Source organism: Triturus cristatus, chromosome 5_1, assembly GCF_964204655.1.
Source record: "Triturus cristatus chromosome 5_1, aTriCri1.1, whole genome shotgun sequence".
Lineage (NCBI taxonomy): Eukaryota > Metazoa > Chordata > Amphibia > Caudata > Salamandridae > Triturus > Triturus cristatus.
Window position 1 is genome coordinate 201,532,117 of NC_140587.1, and position 27,943 is coordinate 201,560,059.

A 27,943-nucleotide genomic window follows, 5' to 3' on the forward strand; every position below is an offset into this window, starting at 1 on the left:
GCTGCTTTTCGGCCGAAAACGGACGCAAAAGCGGCGATAATATTTTATCGCTACCTTGCAGATATGCCCCCAAGATCGTGAAGAGCAGCGCTGACTCACCGCTGAGCCAAGTGCCTATTTTTTCAGGTTTCGCCTAGGCAACGCATGCGCTGTCTCTCAAGACAACTGTATCTACCGAATGGGCTTTCAGCACTCCCATTTATTTTCATTCATTCCTTAATGTGCCTTTCGAAATTCATTTGTTTTCGAAGGTGAATAGTTTTCATTTGTCCTTCCTTTTGCTGTTTTGTTCATGCCCTGGAGGCTGGTCCCTCTATGTGGATCACTTTACTATTTTCCATATAAGTTAGTTTCGATGCATTACTTTTTTTTTGCCTGGGCTTGTTTGGCTTTCTGAATGTGCTCAGCTGAGGGCTCCAAATCTTCTCCTTATCTTGTTTTCCACTGTCCTTAGTTTCACAATTTCTTTCTCAACTGGAGGCTATGTTGTTTTTCACTCTGTAACATTTTTGGTTTCATTAGCTCAAATGTCCAAACCTTAAATAATATACTTACCCTAATGGAAGTTTAGTTTAATAAGTGCAGACAGTGGGATCAACCTTTTTTTATTGTGGTTTTGACAGCATGAATATTTGGATACGATTAAAGAGGAAAACATGATGTTATTGCTCCGTTTTGTGAAAATGTAAGAAGCTTTAAGTTGCGCGCTTTCAACTTTTGATGCTTTCTTTAGGTTTCAAACGTTGGTGAAATAAACGCAATATTAAGGGATGCCTCTTGTGCTCTTCAAATTCTGCATATAATGTGAGGTTACTCAACAACACATCCTACAAGTAGACAGTGTTACACCACATCAGTAGCACCGCAGCACCACCAGTATCAGCGCAGCACCATTCAGCACCAGTCAGTGTCACTCAGCACCCCTTCAGCAGCACCCCCTGAGCATCACTCAGCAGCACATGAGCACTACCACAACACCAGCACAGCACCACCTCAGCATCACTGAGCCCTAATGCAGCACCACCTGAGCCCCAGCGCAGCACCACCTTGGCACAAGCGCTGCCCCACCTCTGCACCAGTTCACCAGTGCAGCACCACCTCACTACCAGTGAGCACAACCTCAGCATCAGTGCAGCACCACCGCCTCAGTATCAGCACAGCATCACTCATTTCTACCACCACATCACTCAGCACCACCTCAGCACCAGCGCATCATCTCCTCAGCATCACCTAATGCCACCACAGCATGACCTCAGCATCAGCACAGCACCACTTCTGCATCAGTGCACTACCACAAGTGTAGCACCAACTCAGTACCAGCACAGCCCCATCACAGCATCAGAGCAACACCACCTCAGCACCAGTGCAGCACCAACTCAGCATAACTCAGCACCGCCTGAGCATCAGCACAGCATCACCTGAGCAACACCAAAGCATCACTCAGGACCACCTCAGCCTCAACATCACTCAGCACTACCTCCGCACAAGCACACCACTACCTAAGCACCACCTCAGTATTATTTAGCACCACCTCAGCACCAGTGCAGCACAGCATCAGTGCAGTATCACCTCAGCATCAGTGCAGCACCACCTCAGCACAGCACCACCTGCTCACCACAACAGCACCACCGCAGCTTCAGCACAGGACATCTCAGCATCAGTATTCATTTTTGATAATTCAAGTGCAAAAAAAGGGTCAGCTCTGAACTGAGTCATGGCAGCTCTTCATGATACAGCCTCAGATGTTCAAAATGTCTGCTCGCAGTGCACTGCTATACTTCATGCAGGATCAGGCTTTGCACTGGGTAGGATTCAATAATTATTTGTTGTTCAAAGACACTATTTAAGGGGCCTAATTAAAAGTAACTGGTCTGTAATTAGTTGTGGGTCTCGTTTTGCTCAGTTGTGAACGTTAAGTTCAGTTTGGAATACCGCACGGGATGGCAAACTGCTGCAGCCTTCATGTTAGAAATATGTTGGCTTTATTCCTCCATTGCCTTATATTGACCAGGTCAAAATCCAGCAAAATGTTCGACACCAAGGAGAGCATTCAGAGCTGGGCTCAGAAAGGAAAATTGTCAAGGGCACCAATATAAAAGTGGGTGCCATAGCTAAATAAAAAAATGTGGTCTACATTTGCAAATTGGGCCCATTTTGAACTTGTACAGACAAGCTGTGCAGTTGTTTCACAAGGTATGGCAATGTTTGTGGTAATAGCAGGGAAATCAACATAATAAATGCCATATCAGACTATAAAACAGGCTCTCAATCTGCCAGAAAATAGCCCACACTCTGACCTGTCACACCAGCCCTCCAGGCACTGCCAGATTGCCCTACGGACCAGTCCAACCCTGAGAGCATCGACCCAATGTCATGAGACATTGACAGCTTACTCTTTGTGAATGATCACCCTCTGTCCTCAGAAGCCGGTTACTAGTCCATGTCTTTGGCCACAGGAGGGATAACAAAACATATAATTAAGAATTGCAAGGAGGGAGGAAAGACCCTTTGCTGCCTCTCCAGCTTGTGACTCTCTGGTAGTCATGTTTTTGCAAAGTAAAGGGAGTCATGTCAGGAGCACTGACAAAGCAGGCAAAATATTGATATTTATAGATTAAGTGATTATTAGTTGTCTTACTTTTCAGAAAGACATGCATGCCCATTGTGTACATTCCACATTTTAGTTTATGTGCGTATATTCCAAAGTACTTACTTACTTACTTATACCTACTACACCTCCTCTACTATAGGCCATCAACCAGGACTCTCCAGCCATCTCTGTCATGGTCTTTTCTTTCAATCTGACTCCTTGCAGTCAGACTCGATGCCTTAGTGCCAAGTGTTCTTGGCCTTCCTCTTTTCCTTTTCCATTGAGGGTTCCAGGTCAGGGCTTGCCTGGTGGTGTTTGATGCAGGCTTGTGGAGGGTGTGACCTATCCAGCCCAAGCTTCTTTTCATAATTTCTTTATGAACAGGGAGGTGGAAATTCTTCTGCCATAGTTTGTTGCTGATAGTGTTTGGCCAGCAGATTTAGAGGGTTTTCCTCAGACCGGTGATGATGAAGGTCTGGACTTTGTTGATGGAGATCAATTTTGCCCTCCAAGTTTCTGCTTCATACAGAAGGACCAATTTTACTTTGGTTTTAAAAAGCCTGATCTTGGTTTGCAGCATTAGGTCCTTGGAGCTTCAGATCTTCTTTAGTTGAATGAAGACAGCCTTTGTTTTGACGATCTTGCCTTGAGGTTGGCGTCTGTGACATCCTACTTGTCTATGACAATGTCTAGCTAGGTGAAGTCCTCAACCTCTTGAAGTGCATTGACTGTAAGAGTAACTGAAGTTGTGTTGGCAATGTTAGCTTTCAGGCTCTTGATTTTTGCCCTGTGGATGTTGAGGCCAAGTGGTGCTGATGTGGCTGCCACATTGTCGGTCCTCGCTTGCATCTTTAGATTGATATGTGACAGCACGTCTAGGTCACCTGCAAACTCCAAGCTGCATACAAGGTGTACCCTGGATCCTATTTCTTTTCCTTGCAGTGGATGTCTTTGTGATCCAATCTGTGGCAAGCAGGAGGAGAACAGGCAAGAACCCTAGTGTACTCTGCTCCTCACTTGGAAGGTTTCCTTGAGTTGTCCTCCATGGACTATTTTACATGTCATTCCCTCGTAATAGTTCCTAATGATTCTTATGGCTTTATTTGACACTCCGTAGTGGCAGAGGAGTTTACAAAGCTTCTCTCTGTCTGTGCTGTTGAATGCCCCTTATAGTTGTTAAAGTTGGCATAGAGGGAGGAGTTCCATTCTAAATGATGATGTGTGGCACCCTAAAGTGCGCTCTCCAAGGGCTTGTTGAGCTTGCCCCCTGTTCTTTTGGAGGTCTCAGGGACACCAAAGATCTCCTACGAGGGACCCAGACTGTGACACTTCGTCTGCTGGAAACCAACTGGTAACAAGGTGTGGGGGTGGAACTAAGAAGTGTGCCTGGAGACTGGATTGCCTTGTGCGGAGCCTCGAAGTCTTGCCCACATCTAAAGCATGCGGCCCCCGCATCATGGCGATCTTGGCACACATAAGCCTCTTGTTGGTGGTGAGCGGATTTGTCAGTTGTGGGACCCAGCTTGGCCTGCTTTGTAAATAGTGCTGCATCTCTCTTGTGCGACATGCCGACTGCATGCTGATTGCATGCAGTGTCTGATTCACAGGTTGCGACCATCAGAGGGGGGGCCTAACCGTAGTAGTGCTTTATTCTACCTCATGAGGCATTGCTGAACTTGTGCCTGTGTGTGTGACCGGAACTGCCTGGTGTGACCAATATCAACAGGCAACCGCACATTGTGCCTCATTTCCAGGGAGGTATGGAATTTACAACTCTTCACCTGTGTGTGTGACTGGAGTTGTCTGGTGTGGCCAATATCGCCATCCACCTGAACCTGTGCCTCATTTCCAGGGAGGTACGAAATTTGTAACTCTTCATTGTGTGTGACCGGAACGTCATTGCCACCAGACGTTGTGCCCGGATGGCCTGGGTGTGACTTCACGTGTCCCTGACGGGGTGCCTCGTACTTCCAAGAGCCCCCCTTACTCCATTCTCCATTCCTCAATTGTTACCACCTTGGACCACAGGGTGGCGGTCCAACTGCACTCTCCTCACCTGGTCTTCCCCGACAACACCATGTTGCCAGGTAGTATTGCCCGGCTTGGGCATGGGTGGTGAGCATGATTGACTGGGCTGAAAGAACGCTTCCGGGAATGATCAGAAACGGTTCAAGGGATTGTATGACTCCCAGGTGCTTCAAAGAACTGGGTTGGTGCAGGAAGACCCTTGTGGACCCCTTTGGTGTAACCAACTATATCCCTCAGCCTGTTTCTACTCCACATTCTGTGGGTGAAATTCTTGAGTTGCTGCCAAAGCCACTTTGAAGACTGCCTCCTAATTGACAATGCTACCTACCCCCACCTGCTTCCCTGGGACCCTGACTAAGAGTTACTTTGGCCGCGTGCAGCCTAGTGCCTAGAGGGGGAATTGGGTATCTCCAATCATTGAGTGTAGGATAATCGAGGTGAGGTGGAGGGTGGAGTGAGCCTTGGGCCCATGGAGTTTGCAGTGTGTAATCAATTGACCTGCTGGGTATCATATGTGTGCAAGCGCATTCTGTACGGACTTGCCTGAAATCTTTTGCTCCGCATTTTGGTGCCGAGTAAGAGTGTGTGTGGGAGTGACAGTTGGTGAACCGCCCGTGATTCATGGCACTGGTCCGTGGTTTGCTTGAGACATTGATTTATTGCCAGAAGCTCATTACGTTTGACATTGGTTTTCCCCATGCGGCCTCGGCCCGTGATGCTGCTAACAAGTGATATTATTCTGTGTATGTACATATTTCTGATATCCTTGTGACCCTGGGTGTACCCTCTAACTGTGTAGTATTGAATTATAAGAATTGCTAGGGTGGGCCTGGGGTGGACAACATGTTGAACCACATAAGGGTGCTGGGGATAAGGGGGTGTAAAATATGATCTTTCCCAAGTGTGCATATTACTGATGTCATTAAAACATGTTTGGGCCTAGTACGGCTGATAATAATTTCAAGTGTGATTTATGCCCAGAAATACATGATGTTCATGTTGTGTTGATTAGTATGTGTGGTGAATGTAAAGGTTAGTTACACACATCGCTTGTGAAGTGTCTTTTGTGATGCTTAAGGTATTTATCATGAGTGAGTGCTGTGCCAATGCTTTACACATTGCCTTTGTGGTAAGCCTGACTGCTCAGTGCCAAACTGCCCAAGGGTGATTGCAGGTTAAACAGTGTGTGTAACCACCCGCCCCTAACAGGAGTGGTAGGTTCTGACTGGCTGGGGTATTGCCTTACCCAACCAGAAAGTGCCAGTTTAAACAGTTGCAATTTGCAACCTATCTCATTAATATTCATTAGGAAGGTTGAATTGTGACCCACTAGTAATCTGGCCCTTAGTTGTCATTGTTCTTCAGTATTCTAAAGTAAGTTCCACAAAGCAGTGTTAAAGAAATTAGTTCCCAAATAAATAAGCCATTGACGGTCCTCTTTTTTCGTATACGTTCTCTATCACCATTTGATCATTTCAATTCCATGAAAGGAAAAAACTCTGTTTTGGGTAGGATTATCATTGCAATGTTCAGATAATTGGGTGTCTGGGATCCAAGCCTTTTAAAGCCAGCACATATATCTGTTTGTAAATATATACAACAAAAATAGTTAGTTGATTATATCTTTTATGTTGCATTTTCAGTTATGATGGTCTTGAAAGATTAAAATTGTATTCATACCACATTGCATTTTGAACACTGTAGGCTGATTAAAAGCACCAACTGGTATTGCTTTTTGGGTGAAAGATGACATTACTCATGCTAATGTAGCTCTCAGTAGTTTTAATAGAATGACAATTCTTTTCAGATTTGTCCCCTCAAATGACATGCGCAGACTTAAGTGGCACGAGGTCAAGATCAACGACAAGGCCATTGCTGATATTGATAATAAATTAGCTAGAGCTACATTGGATCTAGAGGGTGCCTTGGCCATCAAGACAGGTAATGCTCTAGCTACTGGATTCCATGAACCATTGTTTGAGGGAATAAGTTTATACTTTATGAAACCAGTAAGAAAATCCAACAAGGCCCCACCCAAGCGGCTACGATGGTATGATGGTGATTGTAGGAGAGCAAGGGCTGATCTGGCTGCAGCCCTTTTTAGTGGACATAATAATCATGTCCGAAAGGCCAGACAAATATATAAAAAATCTGTAAAACAGGACAAAAAGAATTGGGACGAGCTCCACTGGCTTGATTTGAAGGGAGCGTGTAATGCTAGGGACACCCGACTATTTTGGAATATTATTAGTGGGATAGAGGAGGGCTGCCTGATAGATCCTCAAACCATGTCTCTCAAGAGGAATGGTTAAAATATTTCAAACCACAATATGCTTGTAATCCTAAATTTAATTTCATTTGGGCTACAACCTATGTTTTTTACTCCCAAGGCCCTTTTAGCAGGAAAGATGCTCTATTGGCCCTGGGATCTGTTGCAAGTGGGCGCGCTCCGGGACCAGATGGGGTTCCACCTGACGTCTTTCTCCACAATAAAGTTTGTTGGAGCAAGTACATTACTTTATTGGCAAATGCTGTGGCTGAAGGTGCGCTAGTCCCTAAGTCATGATGGGGGGGCAGTTATAATCCCCGTGTTCAAGAATTGAGACAAGGCACTCCCAGGTAACTATAGGCCAATTAGCCTGATAGACTCCATCCAGGAGGTTATAGGGAGGATGGTTTTGAACCAGATATTAGAGTGGATTGAAGACAACAAGATCCTGTCCCCCTTTCAAGCGGGTTTCCGTAAGCTAACCAGTACAGTGGACCAGGTTTTTCGTTTTGTCCAGCTCCACTGGAAGGTAGTTACTTTGAGAAAAGGCAGCCTCTATGCCGCTTTCGTGGATTTGAGAACTGCCTTCGATCTTGTGCAGTGCTAGAAAAACTAGGTCTCCCCATAGAAATTTTGACCCTGGTAATGAGGTTACACAAGTTTAATTTTGCCAGGATTCAGTGGGGTGGGCCTGGTGATGTCACTCCTGAGTTTCCGGTAGAGCGTGGTGTGCGCCAAGGTTGCACCATGGCACCCACGCTCTTTTCACTGTACATTAACGGTATAGTTGACCATATGCTCTGTGCTAGCACTGACGCCCCAAGGTTGGCTGGAGTCACCATCCCAATAATGATGTTTGCGGATGATACGCTTATTGTATCCAAAACCCCGAGCGGCTTGCAAAGAGCTTTGCTCGTGTTTGACGATTTTTGTCTTGGCCATGGTCTGGAGGTAAATGTGGCTAAAACGAAATTTATGGTTTTTAATCCACACCCAAGTTATAGAGGGAAAAGGCTATTTATGAATGGACAACCATTAGAGATGGTTAACAACTTTATGTACCTAGGCATGCACGTAGCAAATGATAATAAATGGAGTAAGCACATAGACATGGCCGCCCTGAAATTTATGCAACTATCGGGAGCCCTAAGCAGGGAGCACAAAAAATCTTTTGCGAAACCAATAAATCCTGTGCTCCAAGTTTATGAGGATAAGGCCTTAAGCCCTGTGCTTTACGGGGCAGAGCTATGGGTTTTGACCAGCTGGCTTCTTTAACCAGAGTGGAAAATACATTTTTTCAAAGTATAACTGGCCTTCCCCAGAGTACTCCTTTGGTACCTTTAAGATATGAACTAGGTAGGAAGGCCATTTCGGATATAGCAAAACTTCGGCCGGTTTTATACTGGCGGAGACTTTGGGCCACTCCTGAGCTTTCCCACTATGCTAAAGGTCTCATGGACATCATTAAATTAGATGTGTTCCATAAGATCGGATGGCTGAAGAACCTCCATGAGACCCTGAATGATATGGGTATGGAGGGGTTATGGAGTGACCCGGTGGCTGCTCTGTTCCCCTCAAACAGATCCCTTAAAATGGCATACTGGGAAAGAGTTGAATATCAGGTATGGAGTAGAGCAAACCCTTCGGGGAAGTCTGGCCGTTATCTGGAGGCAAAAATTACATCTGCTCTAGAACCGTATTGGGATCTGGTTGCCAAACCTGGAGACAGGAAACTTTATTTTCAGTTTAGAGCTGGTTCTTTACCACTCAGGTCTCTGACAGGAAGGTGGTCCAGTGCATGTGAGGAAATATGTCCTGCCTGTATACCTCGGATCTTGCTCTCTCAGCTAGGCTCTGGTCGGGATACTTCGCACTTCTCACCGCCTCGTCTGGGTTGATCGCAGCCTCAGTCGCCCCCGCTTGACCGGAGGGAGCTTACAGGAAATCCTGCTGGTACGCGTTTATGGTCCGTCCAGCTGTGGCAGGAGACCGGGCCTGCAACGCACCGCCGGCGCGTGAGATGAGAAAGTGTCCCTGTTCGGGCGCCATTATGTGGTAAATATTCTTTTTTTACCTAGACTGAATTTCATACGGAATCTAAAATAAAATAAAATAGCTCAGAATAACAAGAGGCAGAATCCGTGGTATAAGAGATTTTCTGAATGGGCTTTATTCCAAAATGGCCGACTCGAGTGGCGGCCTTCAGGTTCCGTCACCACGAGGGTTCAGGAAGTGAAGTACAACACTTTATTGACAAGAAGTAACTTTTATAGGTCATACATTACAATGAAACGAATGCAAAAGGCGTAACAATTGATAAGAGAAATGACATAGTGATACGTAATCGAAACTAGGCGTAATAAGGAGCAAAAAAGAAACATGATTGGTTCTGATTATCATACATAGGTGGATCTATAAGATAATACTTAACATAGATGCGCGCGCAGCAGCATGACGTGTGATTGACGTGCAACTAGGGGGTGAAGGGGACTTGACTTTTAGCTCTACATGTGGAGACGAGAAGTCTGGGGGGTCAAGTCAACCTAATCCCAAATCATATCTAACATCCTATGTTTAGAGAACTATGTTATCCACAAGGAAAGACTCTCGGACAGGAATCTATTCTATACTGACTGCGTGTGCGTGTACAAGCGTCTAAGTGTCTATATGAGATGCGAGGGGCAGAAAACTTTCCATGGCAACAGGGCTATGAATTACTTGCAGAAGGACGGAAAGGCCGAGTCCTTTGCTTGTGAGCTAAAGGAGATGTTTACCTAAATCACTAGACAGGAATGCATCGGCTGGAGAGCAAAGTAGATAATTCGAAGGTGAAATACAGCTTCTTGGCAGGCAGGCAAAACTGGCCGAGGCAGGCACCGTTAGCTGCACAGGGAGTAGGACAAAGTTCATGGATACAGATGCGAGCTCAAGCTGAAGCTGTCAGAGACAGAGAGCAGGGAAAGGCTTTGAGGACAGAATCGGGCCTACTTGCCTGAACTGTAAAAATGGAGTAACTTAGCCATATAAAGTCGGTGGCCTGTCATACTTAGGAATCGAATATCCAGCCCATTGATGGCGGATCTGACAGAGAACATGTTGACGGTGGACGCACATATGTTTGCGTTTTGGAAACTGGAACTGGAGGGATCATACATGTACTTGTGACATGCACATAGAACCGTTGGGGTCCAAGATAGGGGACATAACTGATCAGGAAAATCCATATTTCCACAGGTTGCAAGTAGAAACAATTGCCTACTTCCTGTTTGTCTGCCCTGCATTTGCTACTCCAAGACGAGTTTGGTTGTCCCCAATGTGCAAGACTTTAGGTACTAGGAGTAGTGTTGTGGCATTAAGAATTTTGCGTACAAGCACCTTACCAATCATTTCTATAGCATTAGCCAAATTTTTGGGATGGGCGTGGATTTTTCGGAATAAAGCCACTAAGTAAACCCTTGAAGTCCTCTAACAACAAACTGGGGCTCGGGTTTCTCCTCTTGCATTATGATATGTTTTTTTAAATAACGCAGTAATTTATACATTGCAGTAGACTCTTTTGTCATTCTTAACTATGTATTTCTACTTACCAGTCTTCTGACTTGTTTAATGCTTTTTTAAACTTTTCTAAGTATTTATTGATGGTTTTTCTTATAACTTTTTTGGGCACAAGATGTTAAGTTCTGTTTTATGTTTGTGTCTTTTATGATCTTTTTAAAATCGAATAAAGACTGATGATACGATAAAAGCACCAACTGGTATTGCTTTTTGGGTGAAAGATGACATTACTCTTGCTAATGTAGCTCTCAGTAGTTCTAATAGAATTACAATTCTTTTCAGATTTATTTAGGATGTTGGAACCAAGAGGTGCAGTTACAGTAGTATCTACCTTCACCAAATGTCAATGTTTCAAGAGTACTGAAGAGTTTCAATTGGGTTTTGTCTCTGAATGAGGGGATTAAACTTGCTGTGGATTCTTCTTGTAAAAAACCTTTGGATTCTAATACTTTTTCATAGTCTGAAGATCGGACTTCCTCAAGTGCCATCTGAAGCATTTTGGTGGAAATGCTTTGTCTTATGAATCTGTGGATGCCTAATTATCTTAACATATTAGTACTCAGTGGGTATAAGCAGTGTAGTTGGTTTCAAGCCAAATAAGAATTATGTTGTTAATGTACCTGCTCCAAAGGATGATATGGAAAAAGTTCTCTGTTCTAGCGTCAGCCAAGAACGATTTTCTCTCAAGATAGCCCATTAAGAGGTTTGATTTTTGTGGGTGAAGACATAGCATCCACTGCAGTGCCATGTGCTTGCTGGCATAAGGTTCCTCACAAAGAGAAGATACTGCTCCACAACCAAATGTTGATTATCTCCGGAATCATTTTATTGGTGCAAGAATGTTCTCTATTTATAGTTCCTATATTATAAATATGTAAAGACTCAAAACGTCAAATGTGGATTGTAGGTAACTCTCTTACCATGAAATAGAGTCGACTAAGAGTCCCTGATGTAAAATGGTACTGCTAAAATGAAAGGTTGTTACAGTCTATATATTCTGAGATTGATGCATAAATATCAGCAATGAAAGATTTTCCCAGATGGGGGTTCCTTGGTTTTGTGGATCTTAAGCAACAGTATGTTGCATGATTTAAAAAATAGATATGTAACTTCTTCTAGAGGTCCGTGTCATTGCAAAGATCATGTTCTGAATAGTGTTTAAAGAATTGTCAGTTGATTTCTTAGAGCAGCCTTCTTCTTGTGGTTGGCACCGTGATTCTTTAATATAGTTGCAGGAGTATACAAGGGTGTTTCCTTGAAAATTGTGTTCTAGTTATATCTTAGTGCTACAGGGGCACAGATCTCTCCAGAAGTTAGACTGGGTAGGAATTTGCCGACTTTACATTCGTTCCCTCACAATTTGAGAATTGTTGGTGTAGGTTATTTTGAAACTCTGTATTGAGTTTCTGTGGTATATTAAGAACTAATGCCCATTGCTATTGCCATTTCTTCAGTGTTTGGGTTGGGCCCTTCAGTGGCTAATGAGGAGATTAAATGTACTAGTTGGATAGCCTGAGCAATGTGTCTGGTAGTGATGCGGATCTACCTGGAATTAATCTGGGTGGTTTAGACGCAAAGTGAACTTCATGTTTAAGTTTGCAGCTGGATTGAAGGAGATCGAATTTAGTTTTCACAATCTGTTGGTTAATAGGACAATGGGATACATGTTTGTTGAGTAGTTTGAGTTCTTCCTCACTGAGCAGATGATGTGACAGGTTAACAGCTAGTGATTATTCCCATTGTTTAAGTATCTTTTATTAGGCTAATGCATTCCAATATGTCAGTCTATATTTTTGGACCATTACATTGTCATAATAAAACATCATTAATGTGTCTCTAATTAATCCCTACTCAATGCCATCTTCCAAGAATCTTGACAACCCAGAATATTTTACTGTTGGGTTTTCACATGTTTTTGATTCTTTTATTGCGATCTCCAAGTAATCTGGTCCAGGTGAGACTGTACCCCTTCCAACACGACTGACATCCAAATACGCAAATCTGCATGTCCTTTAAATGTACGATAATTAAACCATTTCCAGTTCTACATTCCATTGCCTTGAGACCTCATTAGACACACCATCCATGGGTGACATTCACACACAATCTCATCAATTAGGCCTAACATTACTGATATTGATGACTTGAGTGAACAGACTCACAACGGTCACTAATAGGATAATGCTCAGAGACTGACATCCTCTTCAGTACAGTAACCGTACATGAACATTCCTTTCGATTTCATTGACATGTCCTCCTTGTTTTTAAAACAGATACACCAATAATTTTAAACTTGAAATGTACTGGTTCCATCTCTGACTTTCAAAGTAACTTTACTTTTTGATTTACTGTCCATACTCTACTATGGTGCATGTGACATTCAGTCAGTAATTGAACCTCTGATATGGGCAGAGCTATTTACTCCACAAGTATTCGAAAATGCAAGGTACCTGATTGAATGCATAGTAGATGGCATAGTAGCTGGAATCTGATAAGTGTAATATTAGAATGACTCCAAACTATATAGAGACCAAGCACTGTGGTTCTATGTTCTAAACAACTAATGTATTTCTGCAAGCTCACACTTAGAGAACACATTTTCAACTTTATATTTCAAAGGAACCCTTCACCGTTCTGTTTTTGTTTCAGCTCCAATACTTTGCTACATGTTATGTTATGTTAAGGAAATTTGCAGAGAGCACGCTTACCCTTGGGTGTCTTGGCGCTGATTGAATGCTGAACATGCTCAAACTAACACATTAATTGTTGAAAAGCCAGGTCTTAATCCCCTTCTTTAATACCAGCATGGAGGGAATGTCTGTAATATGTGCTGAGAGGTCATTCCATAGTTTTACTGTACATTATTGATTACTCCAGCCTCCCCAGTTTGCCTTTTTGATCCTGGGGCCCCTTTTTACACCTCTCTTGAACGCAGCTCTGTGGCACGTACTGGAAGTACCTGGTGGGCTAGTTGGCCCCCAGGGGCCCTCAGGATTCAAGGGGACTTAATCCCCCAATTTACAACGTGCCAGGGGGCGCGTTTGCACAGTGGTGCAGGGAGGGGGTGGGGCCTAGCATAACAAGTGTCACACCATGGACAAGTATTGTATGTACCTCAACATCATGTCATGATGCTCAGTATCTTGCAGCCATACCAAGTGATTGCAATGTAAAGTGTGTGGTGTATCACATGTAACATTGAAAAGTCTAACACCAAAGTTGTGGAGTGCACTTCAATGTCCATTTCACCTCAACAGGAGATCCACAAGCAACTGCTGTTGAAGGCAACACCAACCTGCAGAGCCAGTCTCCCCCCCCGATCATGTACTCTCAGATGCAGACTCCCTACATTTCTCAGATGAGGAGCAACAACCTGGCCCATCCGGCCTGCCAGGGCGCACCAAGTCTTAGGCCCTCATTGTCCCCCCCAGTACCACCAGAGCACCAACAACAGCGCTGACCCCTGCTGCCATGACCTGTGCGTCCTCAACCACCACCATCACCACTGCTGTCTGCAACACTCTACCTGCCTCAGTGGTTATCAACACCACCACACAATCAGAGGAGGGCAGGGAGAGTTTGCGGGTGCGTCGAGTCCAACGCCACAGGTCCGGGTCAGCAGGGCAGGTGGGAGGGCACCTGGGGACATTACAGGAGTTCACTTGGACTAAAGCCCTGGCCACCATTGCCAGAGTCCTTGGGGCATATGAGCAGACCCAGGGACAGATGGGCCAGGTTGTGGAAGAAGTATGTGAGCTCTGCCTGCTGCTGAGGTCCATATGCATATGGGTCACCTTGTGGACCTCATGGGCCAGCTAGTGGGTGTTCTGAGGGACAGACATCCGGCCGAAATGACAGCTCAACCCCCCTCCTGTGTAACCCTGGACGGGGAGGTCAGGTTTCTCATTGCGAGTGGTCGCGTATGCTTGCGACCGCTCGCGATGAGAAACTACCAGTCCGCGTTGAGAAAGCTGCCGCTCGAGTTCAAATCTACTTGAGCGGCAGAAAATGACCGCATGCACTGTGCAAGATGCCGTTTGGAATGATTGCACAGTGCGGACAAGCATCCGGCACTGTGCAATCAGTGCGAACAGCATTTTGCACAGTGCACTACACAGTTCGCGTAGCTATGCGTAGCTTGCGTAGTGCACTTCGTGTAGCTACGCGTAGCGCTACTACGCGAACTACGCCCAGGGTTATTCCAGTGGCCTGCATGCTGATACTCCCACCACCTCAGCTGCGGCCACAGAGAGGGGTGAGCTGCAACAAAATAACTCCTCAGACACCGCTGAGCCCGCAGCAGAGGCCCCACCGCCAAACGCACAAGGGGCCGTCCGAGAAACACCAGGGAAGGATCACGTGGCAATGCACCATCCAAACGCTAGTTGCCGAGCCAGCCATGATGGCACCTGTGTTCCCATTGACATTGACTTTGTTGACTATTCTTACCCACATTGCCATGTCGATGGCAGGAGTCTGTTGGACTGTGTGACTACATCAATGTGGTGACTACTCTATTTGTCTGATTTACCATCACTGATAACTCATAATTTCACAATTTTAAAATAATCACTTCTATGTCACAAATACTTATTGTAAATAAACACTCTTTACACACCTATTTCTTTGTGTCAGCTCCATGCTAATCACAGAATGTACAATGTCAACTCAGAATCTAATGTGCTACAAGCTCTGATTGTGATGAGGCATGGAGAGGGTGAAGGGACCTAGAAAGACACAAGAGAATGAGATTTACTTGTCAGGTGATGCCATTACAGGTAGAACACACCACTAGTCATCAAGGTACACAAACCAGCACACAAAACAGTGAGCAACAACATCAACATAGACATGAGGTACCTGTATATAAATACCCTGTGCCACACACATCAGCCTTTATCACAGAGCCAACAACAGCCAGCAGTCAAAAAGTTATTCTATGCCTTGCCACTACCATCAAAGACAACAGACAATGTCACTGTTGTACAATGTCACTCACACTCAAGGGAAGTAGTTGTCGATGAGCTGTCAACACCTTCCTCTTCTCCACTATCATCATCACTGGCCATGTGTGGGTTTGCAAGGGGGGCATTTGCTGCTCATCATCGTCCAGGAGCAGGGGGATCTCTTTGCGCAAGGCCAAGTTGTGGAGCATGCAGCATGCAACTATGATCTGACACACCTTTTGGGGAGAATAGAGTAGTGCACCTCCGCTCTTGTCCAGACACTGGAATCTAGACTTCAGAAGCCCAAAAGTACTCTCCACAACACATCGTATCCTCCCATGTGCATCATTGTAGCAGACTTCATCTGGGGTCCTTGGATTCCTCACTGGGCTCAGCAACCAAGGCCGGTTGGGAAACACACAAAGTCACCTAGGTGTGAGATACACAGAGCAATTTAGTAATATAAACAGTAGCTGAGAACAGCATGTCACACATACAGCACACTACTTGACTCTGAGTACTCACCAACAAGCCACGCACGCTCCGGATGCAGATTTTCCATCAATTGTGGAATGATGCTGTTACACAGTATGTAGGATTCATGTACAGAACCAGGGAATTTGGCACAGACATGGGAGATAATCATATCAGCTTGACATACCACTTGCACATTAATGGAATGGAAATGTTTCCTGTGGTGGAACTAGGCCAACATGTGTGCAGTCAATGGGGCCAACAACATTAGGTATGTGTTCAAGATCATAGAAATCACCCTTCACACCTGCCAATTCATGTCTTCTTGGAAAGTGGATGTAGCGGTCCTTGTATGTCATCATTGCGGACAGGACATCATGTAGCACCATGCTGAACAGAGCTTGAAACATCCCACCGGGCTGCCATCACCTTAACTGTTGGCGTCAAAGCAGTCGGATAGGTTCTGTGAGGCCTCAGATGGGGCTCCAACTGACCACATAGGTCTTGAAGGGTAAGGCGATCCAGTCGGAATTTCCTTATGATGTCCTCATCCTCCATGTTCGCCAGCACTGGGAACGGGCGATGTACATTTGGTCGTCTCCTACATAATATGAAAGGGGACACTTGTCAATTAAATTCCCCTAAGAGATGAGTCAAATATCCTACATCTTGACTGACGTAGCGCCAACAATGACTGGACTGTAACAATAGCTTCATGCACAAGTCACATGCAGAGACACCTTGATCTCATGTAGTCATACATGTGGCCAGTGTGTACATACTGACTACCTCCAAAACAGATTCTGACTATGTCAATGGTAAATGGTACACTCCTACATCTTGTGTCACCAGCCCTGGGTGTGGGTGACACAGCACATGTTGTAAACAGCAACACTGCTGACTTCTACGTAGCTGCGGTGCCTGCCACACCTTCTTGATAGGTTGCGCAGAGCACAACTTTTCTACACAATGAGCAGAATGTGTGTAAGCTGATCAACTATCAATATGAATACAGCAATGTACACAGTAAAATAGGCACATTATGTGGTCAGGCCATCATTACTGTGTGTTGATTAGCCATCTCACACATTGACATTTGCGCAAATATGAGACTCCAGTACACACCAAATCTGTGTATATGCACACAAATATCATAGGTGAAATGTGAGTAAGTACATGCCAAAGCATTTAATCATGTTCACTGACATGGCATGTGTAAGCATCAGTGAGATGAATGTCACACTAGCATTCAATTTTGCAAACAGGTGCTGTGATACATTGTGAAGGTCTAGTGTTCAATGATGAAAATTGGCTATTGCCATTGCAAGAGCATAATGCGTCCATAGGTGCGGTATGCGTGCCCCGCCACTGTGGGCCAGGTAATTGGTTACAATTGAAAGATGCAGGATTTCAGTAGTGACCGCCTGGACCCCGCTGTGTGCCACAGCCAGTGCCCATGCCATTGCAGCCAATGGGAACCAAGATCGTGGTAGTGAATTACAATTTTGAAACCCATGGTAGGTGTGCTCCACTACCGCCGGCACAGTCATTGGTTACAATTGAAAGATGCAAGATTGCGGTAGCGACCGCCTGGACCCCGCGGTGTGCCACCGTCAGTGCCCATGCCATTGCAGCCGATGGGAACCGCGATCGCAGTAGTTAATTACAAATTTGAAACTCACGGTAGGAGTGTACCGCCACCACTCTCCCGGTTATTGGTTATAATTGAAAAATGCTAACCAGGAACACCAATTGCCACTGAAACAACCCAAGGGGACTATATATGTTTGTGAGAATGCCACACATTTCAATTGCATTCAGACACTGCTGCCTGCCATTCTTCACCACCCACTGCTGCTGTTCCTGTCTCCTGGACCCAGTGATGGCGAGAACTGAGAACATCAGGGCCCGTCCCTTCACCACAGAGGAGCTGTAGGTCCTGGTGGACGAGGTCCTTTCACAGTATGGGAGGCTATATGGTATGCCAGATGTACTGGTAATTGTTTCAGAGTTAAAGTTTGAGAGTGCTTAGAGTGCTCACATGATGTTGCTCTGCAGCAGTATGTGCATGTGAGTGCAAGTTAATGTGCATGCATCCTTATTTTTCATATACCACGCTCCATACATGGCCTACTAAGAATTGCACTTGAGTATTTGAGTAGGATGGCAACATGGACATTTCTACAGCCCTCTTCAGCAATAAAAATACGAAAGTTGGTCTGAGACTGGGTAATGTAAATGTGTGATAAACTGCCTAGCATTCTGACTTCATGTCAATGGGGTGTATAGCCTTATTTCTACAGATCCATGGCTGCATTAAAGGATGGGAGGGGCATGCGGTGTTTTTGCAGCCATACAGTTACATTGCTGGTTTGGACAGTCAAAATCTGAAAAAACATTGCCTGTGCTATGTGATGTCATAGTCTATGAGGTCTTCACCTGCTCATTTGTGACATTACAAATGTATTTTGTCCAGAGGGTACTGAAGAATGTGTGTACAGTTTTCCTATTGTCCCTATGTATATGTGTGCATTATGCACATGAGTAAAATGCCTGAGTGTAACACTCTTGGTGGTAATTCACCTATGACACATCAGATAATTGTAATTTGGAGATGTCATCCTTCCATTGATTTCATTACGTGTTCTATCTCGCATGTGTAGGCACTGTTTCCCCTCTCATATTGTACATGCAGCAAGACCACTGACTCATTGTCAGTAAAATTGCTCTCCCTCCTTTGCAGCTCCACCATTAAGTGAGGCCTTCCCAGAGCCCCTGCACTCTCGAGTGTTGGTGTTCGAGGCCCTACTCCACCCGCAGGTTTCACCTGCGCCTCATCCCTGGTGGTCCAGTGGACCTCTGTCTCCATTCTCTCGCTCCACTTTTTCTCTCCTTTTTCACTCGTTTTTCCCTTACTTCTATCTCCCTTCTTCACTCTCCTTCTGGGTCTTTCCTCCATTTTCTGTCATTTTCCCCTCATTTCAAGCTCCCCCTTCACTCTCCTTCTGTATCTTTCCTCCGTTTTTCATTTGTTTTTACCCTCATCTCAATCTCCCCCTTTCACTCTCCTTCTGTGTCCTCTGTGTCTTTCCTCCACTCTTTCTTGCACTTTGCTGCCTTATTTGCACTTTTCTCTCACTTTTTGCCTTTTTCAGCCCTTTTTCCCCAACGCTGCTGCTCCCGCGGCCACTCCCCCAAGCATGACCAGTGCGACCGGCCCAATCCAGCTCCCCGCTCCCGCCTCCCAACTGTCCAGCCCTCCCCGACCCCTACTTAATGGCGGCCGCTGCGGGGACAGGCAAGCAAGACCACTGACTCATTGTCAGTGGAATTACTCTCCCTCCCTCGCAGCTCCACCATTAAGTGAGGCCTTCTCCCAAGCCCCTGCACTCTTGAGTGTTGGTGTTCGAGGCCCTCCTCCACCCGGGGGTTTCACCTGCGTCTCATCCCTGGTGGTCCAGTGGACCTCTGCTTCATTCTCTCACTCCACTTTTTCTCTCCTTTTTCACTCGTTTTTTCCCTCACTTCTATCTCCCCCTTCACTCCCCTTCTGGGTCTTTCCTCCATTTTCTGTCGTTTTCCGCTCATTTCAAGCTCCCTTCACTCTCCTTCTGTGTCTTTCCTCCGTTTTTCATTCGTTTTTACCCTCATCTCAATCTCCCCCTTTCACTCTCCTTCTGTGTCCTCTGTGTCTTTCCCCCACTCTTTCCTGCACTTTTGCTGCCTTATTTGCACTTTTCTCTCTCTTTTTGCCTTTTTCATTTTGCCTTTTTCAGCCCGTTTTTCCTTGCCACTGCTGCCCCCGCAGTCCCTCCCCCCAGCACGACCGGCTCAATCCAGCTCCCCTCCCCGCTCCTGCCTCCCAGCTGTCCAGCCCTCCCCGACCCCTACTTAATGGCGGCCGCTGCGGGGACAGGCGAGCAAGACCACTGACTCATTGTCAGTGATATTGCTCTCCCTCCCTCGCAGCTCCACCATTAAGTGAGGCCTTCCCCGAGCCCCTGCCCTCTCAAGTGTTGGTGTTCGAGGCCCTCCTCCACCCACAGGTTTCACCTGCACCTCATCCCTGGTGGTCCAGTGGACCTCTGTATCCATTCTCTAGCTCTGCTTTTTCTCTCCTTTTTCACTTGAGTTTTTCCCTCCCTTCTATCTCCCCCTTCTCTCTCCTTCTGGGTCTTTCCTCCATTTTCTGTTGTTTTCCCCTCATTTCAAGCTCCCCCCTTCACTCTCCTTCTGTGTCTTTCCTCCGTTTTTCACTCGTTTTTACCCTCATCTTAAACTCCCCCTTTCACTCTCCTTCTGTGTCCTCCGTGTCTTTCCTCCACTCTTTCTTGCACTTTTGCTGCTTTATTTGCACTTTTATCTCTCTTTTTTCCTTTTTCCTTTTCCCTTTTTCAGCCTGTTTTTCCCCACCGCTGCTGCCCCCGCGGCTCCTCCCCCAGCACGACCAGTGCGACCAGCCCAATCCAGCTCCCCTCCCACCTGTCCAGCCCTTCACGACCCCTACTTAATTGCGGCCGTTGCGGGGACAGGCTAGCAAGACCACTGACTCATTGTCAGTGAAATTGCTCTCCCCCCCTCGCAGCTCTACCATTAAGTGAGGCTTTCCCCCGAGCCCCTGCACTCTCGAGTGTTGGTATTCGAGGCCCTCCTCCACCCACAGGTTTCACCTGCACCTCATCCCTGGTGGTCCAGTGGACCTCTGTCTCCATTCTCTAGCTCTGCTTTTTCTCTCCTTTTTCACTTGAGTTTTTCCCTCCCTTCTATCTCCCCCTTCTCTCTCCTTCTGGGTCTTTCCTCCATTTTCTGTTGTTTTCCCCTCATTTCAAGCTCCCCCCTTCACTCTCCTTCTGTGTCTTTCCTCCGTTTTTCACTCGTTTTTACCCTCATCTTAAACTCCCCCTTTCACTCTCCTTCTGTGTCCTCTGTGTCTTTCCTCCACTCTTTCTTGCACTTTTGCTGCTTTATTTGCACTTTTATCTCTCTTTTTTCCTTTTCCCTTTTTCAGCCTGTTTTTCCCCACCGCTGCTGCCCCCGCGGCTCCTCCCCCAGCACGACCAGTGCGACCAGCCCAATCCAGCTCCCCTCCCACCTGTCCAGCCCTTCACGACCCCTACTTAATTTCGGCCGTTGCGGGGACAGGCTAGCAAGACCACTGACTCATTGTCAGTGAAATTGCTCTCCCCCCCTCGCAGCTCTACCATTAAGTGAGGCCTTCCCCCGAGCCCCTGCACTCTCGAGTGTTGGTATTCGAGGCCCTCCTCCACCCGCAGGTTTCACCTGCGCCTCATCCCTGGTGGTCTAGTGGACCTCTGTCTCCATTCTCTCGCTCCGCTTTTTCTCTCCTTTTTCACTAATTTTTTCCCTCACTTCTATCTCCCCCTTCACTCTCCTTCTGGGTCTTTCCTCCATTTTCTGTTGTTTTCCCCTCATTTCACGCTCCCCCTTCACTCTCCTCTGTGTCTTTCCTCCGTTTTTCACTTGTTTTTACCCTCATCTCAATCTCCCCCTTTCACTCTCCTTCTGTGTCCTCTGTGTCATTCCTCCTCTCTTTCTTCCACTTTTGCTGCCTTATTTGCACTTTTCTCTCTCTTTTTGCCTTTTTCCTTTTGCCTTTTTCAGCCTGTTTTTCCCCGCCGCTGCTGCCCCCATGGCCCCGACCCCCAGCACGACCAGTGTGACCAGCCCAATCCAGCTCCCCTCCCCACTCCCGGCTCCCCGCTGTCCAGCCCTCCCCGACCCCTACTTAATGGCGACCGCACAGCAGCCGCTGCCGGTGCGCCAAAGGCAAGCCCGTCTGCGCCCATCCGCAACCCGACTGCGATTAGCGTCAGGAACCCTGGATCTCTGCACCTCCAACCCTACGACCCAGGTCGCAACAACAACTGCAAGCTAGCATCACCAGCCGACACCCACGGACCCTTCAGCTGTCACCGCTGCTGGCACACCTGCAGCACCGCCAAGACCACGGACCCAGCGCAACCCACCCCCAAGAACACAACCGAACCGAAGACCCTGCAATGCATCCTCCTCAACGTCGATCCCTCCACAAACACGCCACCGAAACCTGGGACATCCTCGACAGCACAACCCCGGACGTAGCATTCTTTACCGAAACCTGGACCAACACCACCTCGGGACCGAACATCGCCATCGCCATTCCCCAAGGATACAAGAGCTCCAGGAAGGACTGACCCACCCGCCCGGGAGGAGGAATCACCATCGTCCACAAATTTACCCTCCATCTGAGCACACTCCCCGATGAGGTCACAGACCTGATGGAACACCTTCACTTCAAGATACTGGCCAGCCCTACCTCCACCCTCCGAGGAACCCTCATCTACCGACCCCCTGGACCCCATGGACTTTTCGCCAACTCCATCACGGACATCATCTCCCCGCATGCCATCTCGTCCACCAACTACACCCTACTGGGAGACCTCAACTTCCACCTCGACAACCAACTGGACCCCAGCATCATATACCTCCTGGACAACCTCCACAACATTGGACTCTGCCACATCGTGACCGAACCCACACACTCAGCAGGACACACCCTCGACCCCCTCTTCACAACAGGAAACTCCATCACCTTCAGCCACACCACCAAACTCCCGTGGACTGACCATCGATGTGTCCACTTCACCTTCAGAGCACCCACCATCCACAGACACCAGCACCTGCTCCCACGAAGAAACTGGACCAGAATCACCGATGACCAGCTAACCTCATCACTCAGCAACTCCACCCCAACCATCGCGGAAAACGACGACCCCAACACCGCAGCCCGAACCCTGCACAGAAGGATCTCCGACAGCGCCAACACCATAGCCCCCCTCAAGAAAAACAACAACACCCATGTCAAGAAAGCTAGATGGTTCACCACCGAACTTCGAGAGTCCAGACGCACTTGCCGCTGCCTCGAAAAGGCATGGGGGAACACCAAATCCACAGAAGCCCACAATAACTTCAGAGCCGCCACCAATGCCCACCACCAACTCATCAGAAAAATGTGGAAAAAACGATTGAAGACAGAAATTCCACTCATGGAACAACAGCAAAGAACTCTTCAACATCATCAAGGAGTTCGCCCAACCAGACCCCTGTCCCCACCACATTTTCAACAGAGCCGCTGACACCATCGCACCCATGCTCTGCCACACCATGAACCGCTCCCTGCCAACCGCCTCATTCCCTGACGACTGGAACCACGCTGAGATCAACCCCCTCCTGAAGAAACCCTCAGCGGACCCCACCAACCTCAAAAACTACAGACCCATCTCCCTGCTCCCGTTCCCAGCAAAAGTCATTGAGAAAGCCATCAACAGCCAAGTCGGCACATTCATCGAAGAGCACAATATCCTCGACTCCTCCCAATCCGGCTTCAGAAAAAACCACAGTACAGAAACCGCCCTCCTCGCTGCAACAGATGACATCCGTACCTTGCTGGAAAAAGGAGAAACAGCAGCCCTCATCCTCCTTGACCTCTCAGCGGCGTTCGACACAGTCTCTCACCGCACCCTAATACGCAGACTCCACGACACAGGGATCCAAGACAAGGCCCTTGACGGGATCCACTCCTTCCTCTCCAGCAGAACGCAGTGGGTCAGACTCACCCTTTCCTCTCGGACCCTACACCTACCACTTGCGGAGTCCCCCAGGGGTCCTCCCACAGCCCTACGCTCTTCAACGTCTACATGGCTCTGCTCACCTCCATCGTCCGGAAACTACGGCCTCAACATTGTGTCATACGCAGACGACTCAACCTCTCCCTATCCAACGAACCCAACACCGCCAGACACAACTTTCGAGAAGGCATGGAAGCTGTGAACAAATGGATGAAAAACAGCTGCCTACAACTAAACACCAACAAAACAGAAGTACTCATCATGGGCCCAAACCCCGACGCCTGGAACGACACCAGGTGGCCCCCGTCCTCGGAAGCCCTCCCACCCCCACGGACCACGCACGCAACCTGGGAATCATCTTGGACTCAGAGCTCAAAATGGACCGCCAGATCAACTCTGTCTCATCCTGCTGCTCCCACACCCTCCACCTCCTACATAAGACCTTCAAATGGATCCTCCTCGAGCACAAAAAGACCGTCACTTACGCCCTGGTCATCAGCAGGCTCGACTACGGCAACGCACTCTGTGCCAGAATAAACAAAAACCTCACCCACAAGCTACAGAACATCCAAAACGCCGCCGCAAGACTGGTCCTCAACCTGCCAAGAAACTGCCACATCTCCCAACACCTGCGCACACTCCACTGGCTCCCCATCGAAGCTAGTCACCTCCAAGATGCTAACCCACACTCACAAGGCCCTCCACAACACCGGACCAGCATACCTGAACAGCCGACTCAAATTCCTCGCACCCCAAAGGACCCTACAATCAGCCCAGCTGTCCTATGCCATGGTCCCCCACACCACAAAGACCAGATCAGGAGGCCGCTCCTTCTCCTTCCGCACGGCCAGAGCCTGGAACGACCTTCCGCTCCACCTCAGACAGATAACATCGCTCCCCATCTTTGCAAGAAACCTCAAATCCTGGCTCTTCGACAGACCCCCTCCTTGATGGACTGGAACCTGCGACCCTCCCACCCTTCAGCACCTTGAGACCCTTACGGGTGAGTAGTCACGCCTAACAAACACCTGATTGATTGATTGATTACATGCATGTGAATTTTCTGATGGTCCACGTTTAACCTCAGTGTGAGTGCCACTGGCCTGCACAGAAACTGCCCAATTTTAAAAGGACCCATCAGTAAATGGACTGAGTGGTACATATGTGATTTCCGCCACCCTATTTCTCAATGAGCTATCTTAGGCCTGAGGATTGCACAAGACAGGACTACACCTTGTGAGAAGAGTGTTTCGAATGTACGATCATGGCCCTAAATGTGACCTCCATGACACAGGTAGCCATTCACTGGCCAAGGACATTGAGGGGTGTGTAGTGTTGGGTCCGACACATCATTTCTAATGTATTGTATGTATTGCTCACTCACATACTGCTTCACAGATGAGGATCTTCTTCACATTGGTTTCTGTGCTGGCACTCTGCATGTGTATGAGATGGCCCTGTACTGTGTCCTGCACTGAAACTTCCTGTTTTGTCTCCAATGCCTGCAGCTTAAGGTCCCTCAGCGTAAGGCAATATGGAGTGCCATTGCACGCAAGGTACGGGCTCTGGGTGTCTCCAACCGATGGCACACACACTGTCACAAGAGGCAGGATGACATCTGCTGGCTGAGCAAAAACGTGGCAGAGATGACGCTGGGGGTGCTCCCTTGGAGTGGCAGGTTGGCGCGTAGGAGCATGACACCACTAATGGCCCGCATCTTGGCAGTGACACAGCCAGAGCTGGATGGACACTTGAGGGCCCATCAGCAGCAAGTTGGGGGTGAGTATTCTGCGAAGTGTGACTGGGTGTGAGTGACTGCATGAACCCCAACCCTGAGCCAGTGGGAAGCTCTGTGATGTCTCTAGTGTGATGCAATGGCGTCTAAGTGGCCTCAGTGTTGAGTGCAGCTGTTATGAGCGACTCTCAATGTGCTTAATTATGTCCCCCGCTTAGGCCTCCTATTCTCCTTTTATATTTATTTATTTTTATTTTTATTTTTATTTTCATTTTTCTCACTTGGATCTAATGCCGCCCCACCCTGATTAGTGTTTGATTTTTCTTATCATCGTATTTCTTGTGACTCTACTCGGGTAAAATGCTCAATTGTCCCTCTTTAATGTCTTGGAATGTTAATCTTCCCTATCCAAGATTGCGGGCGTGTTCTACTTCGAGCGAGGAATTAGTGTAGAGTTTCAAGGTCGGATTTTCGATCCAGGTGAGGTGTGTTTCCTCTTTTTTTTTCAAACTAAGATAGCCTTATATAACTGGTGCTCGACACAGGCACGTGTTTATTCCGAGGCGGTTGGTTCCTGGATTGAAACTAGGAGGATTGGATATACGCGAGTGAATTTTCGCCGATTTAGTAAATGCTCTTACCAGCTTGACTTGATCCTTTCTTGTATTATACGCTCTGCTACTGGGGTTTAGACATTGTGATCTACCTTACGCATAATCGAGTATGCGTATTTATTATTCAACCAGGGAATTCCCGTTTATTCACTTTTTTGTCCCATCCAGTTGAAACCCGTAATGTGCTCTGCACTTAACTAAATGGGGTACAGGAGACCGTTCGTTATTACATGCACTTCTACTGAGGTACATTAATATTACTTTCTTCTCACTCCTAAATTGCCCTACATACTCGCAAGTAGCATTATCTATAGCCCGATTTTGAAAACCCTGTGTTTTCTTTCTTACATATCTAAATTTGATGTGCTTTATATTTTATAATTGGCGTTTTTTCAAACTAAATTTCGCTAATGCGAGTACCCTCCCCCATGATCCTGTTAATAAAGAATCCTGTAAGTTATACCTTTGATGGTGACTCCTAACATGGGATCTTTACATGAATTCTGTTCCCACCCTTTCTTACAGAATTTATCAAACTAAAATTGGTGTTCTACCGTGAAAGTAAAACGGGGACGACTGGCCTCTCAAGGATTTCGATATGGGGAAAGGAAATTAAGTCATCATTATTAAAGCTACATTATACTAAGTTCTACGTTCTGGCTTAAATATTCATAGGCTTCATGTTCGTATATATATATGCTTTGTATAGAACATCTACTAGCATGAATTAGGGACCTTGGTCTGTTTGGTAACGTTCTTTTCTAGTATTCTTTATTATATTATATTTTTTACATATGTCTAGAATTCTTCTTTTTCGTTCCGTGAGGCTTTAGCTATGGTGAACATTTTTGTATATACATGTTTCTAATGGTGTAGTTTCCTATGTATTCGCTATTCATATTATTAGGCTCTAACATAGGCGCAAACCGTAGGTATGGTGTAGACTTCTAGGTAGTCCTTATAATTAGCAAAGACTCGATGCTTGAATATCCAGATAATTTATGCTATTCTTTCTTACAGTTATCTAAGAGCCATTGTGGAACTAGTCTGGTGAGCTCCATCCTGGACTCAGTAGAGCCAAGTGTTTCTTCATTCTATTCATCTTACATAAGACGCTATATCTGTTTGAAGACGTTCTTGGGAAGTCTTTTATCGTGATTTATCCTGACCCTTCCTGATTATTTCTTACGCTAAGTTCCTGTGGCTTAACAAGTATGTACACTTTTTACACCCATATGATTTATTTGTGGGAGCACTGGTGTTCTGTTAATTCTAATTTTCTCATTTTAGTTTTTCTACACTGGGTCTTTGATGTCTTTATACAACTCCATCTAAAGACCGCCTAGGTTACTACTATTATTATTAAAATTATTTCTAGATGGTTTATCATGCATGATTCCCTTTCTACTCTTTATCCAAGCACCCATGAAGTTTTTTGATGTATATAATGTGTGAACAATTTAATTTTATTTAATTTGGCCATTACTATTCCCACAGAGTAGACTGACGAGGCATAAAGGAAATCTATGAAACTGAATGATCTACTTGATTAGATTTATTGTATTATATAACACTGAGTTTCCACCTTTTGAATATGCCATCAGCGCCCTGAGGAAGGAAGGTGTATGAGATTCCGAAATGCGCGTCGGCGCAATTGTTTTTTCTGTTTCTTTGTACTGTTTCTCCATCTGTATATGATTGTTGTGTATATTCTTAGTGATTTCTAAACTTTTGTATGTATTGCATGTATTGTAATTGTCCTTAATGTAATTTTGTAAATTTTCTATGCACCTTTAGGATTTGTATTGCTTTGTCATATTTACATAACTCCTCCTAGTTAGATGTAGAGTTACATTGTTGCTAACTTTTTTGAACAAAAATGTTTCTTGATTAATTCAAAGAGAAAAATAGATATATATTGATATATTTTTTATAATAAAAACAAAAGAATGTTATAGAAGACTGTTTGTGTTCTGTGGGTTAGTTTTTTCTTAAAGGGGATCTGTGCTTTTCCCTGCGACTTTACCCCGTAATTGCTATAGTACAGGGACCCTCTGATGTTTAACTTGTTGACAAGACAGGACTACACCTTGTGAGAGGAGTG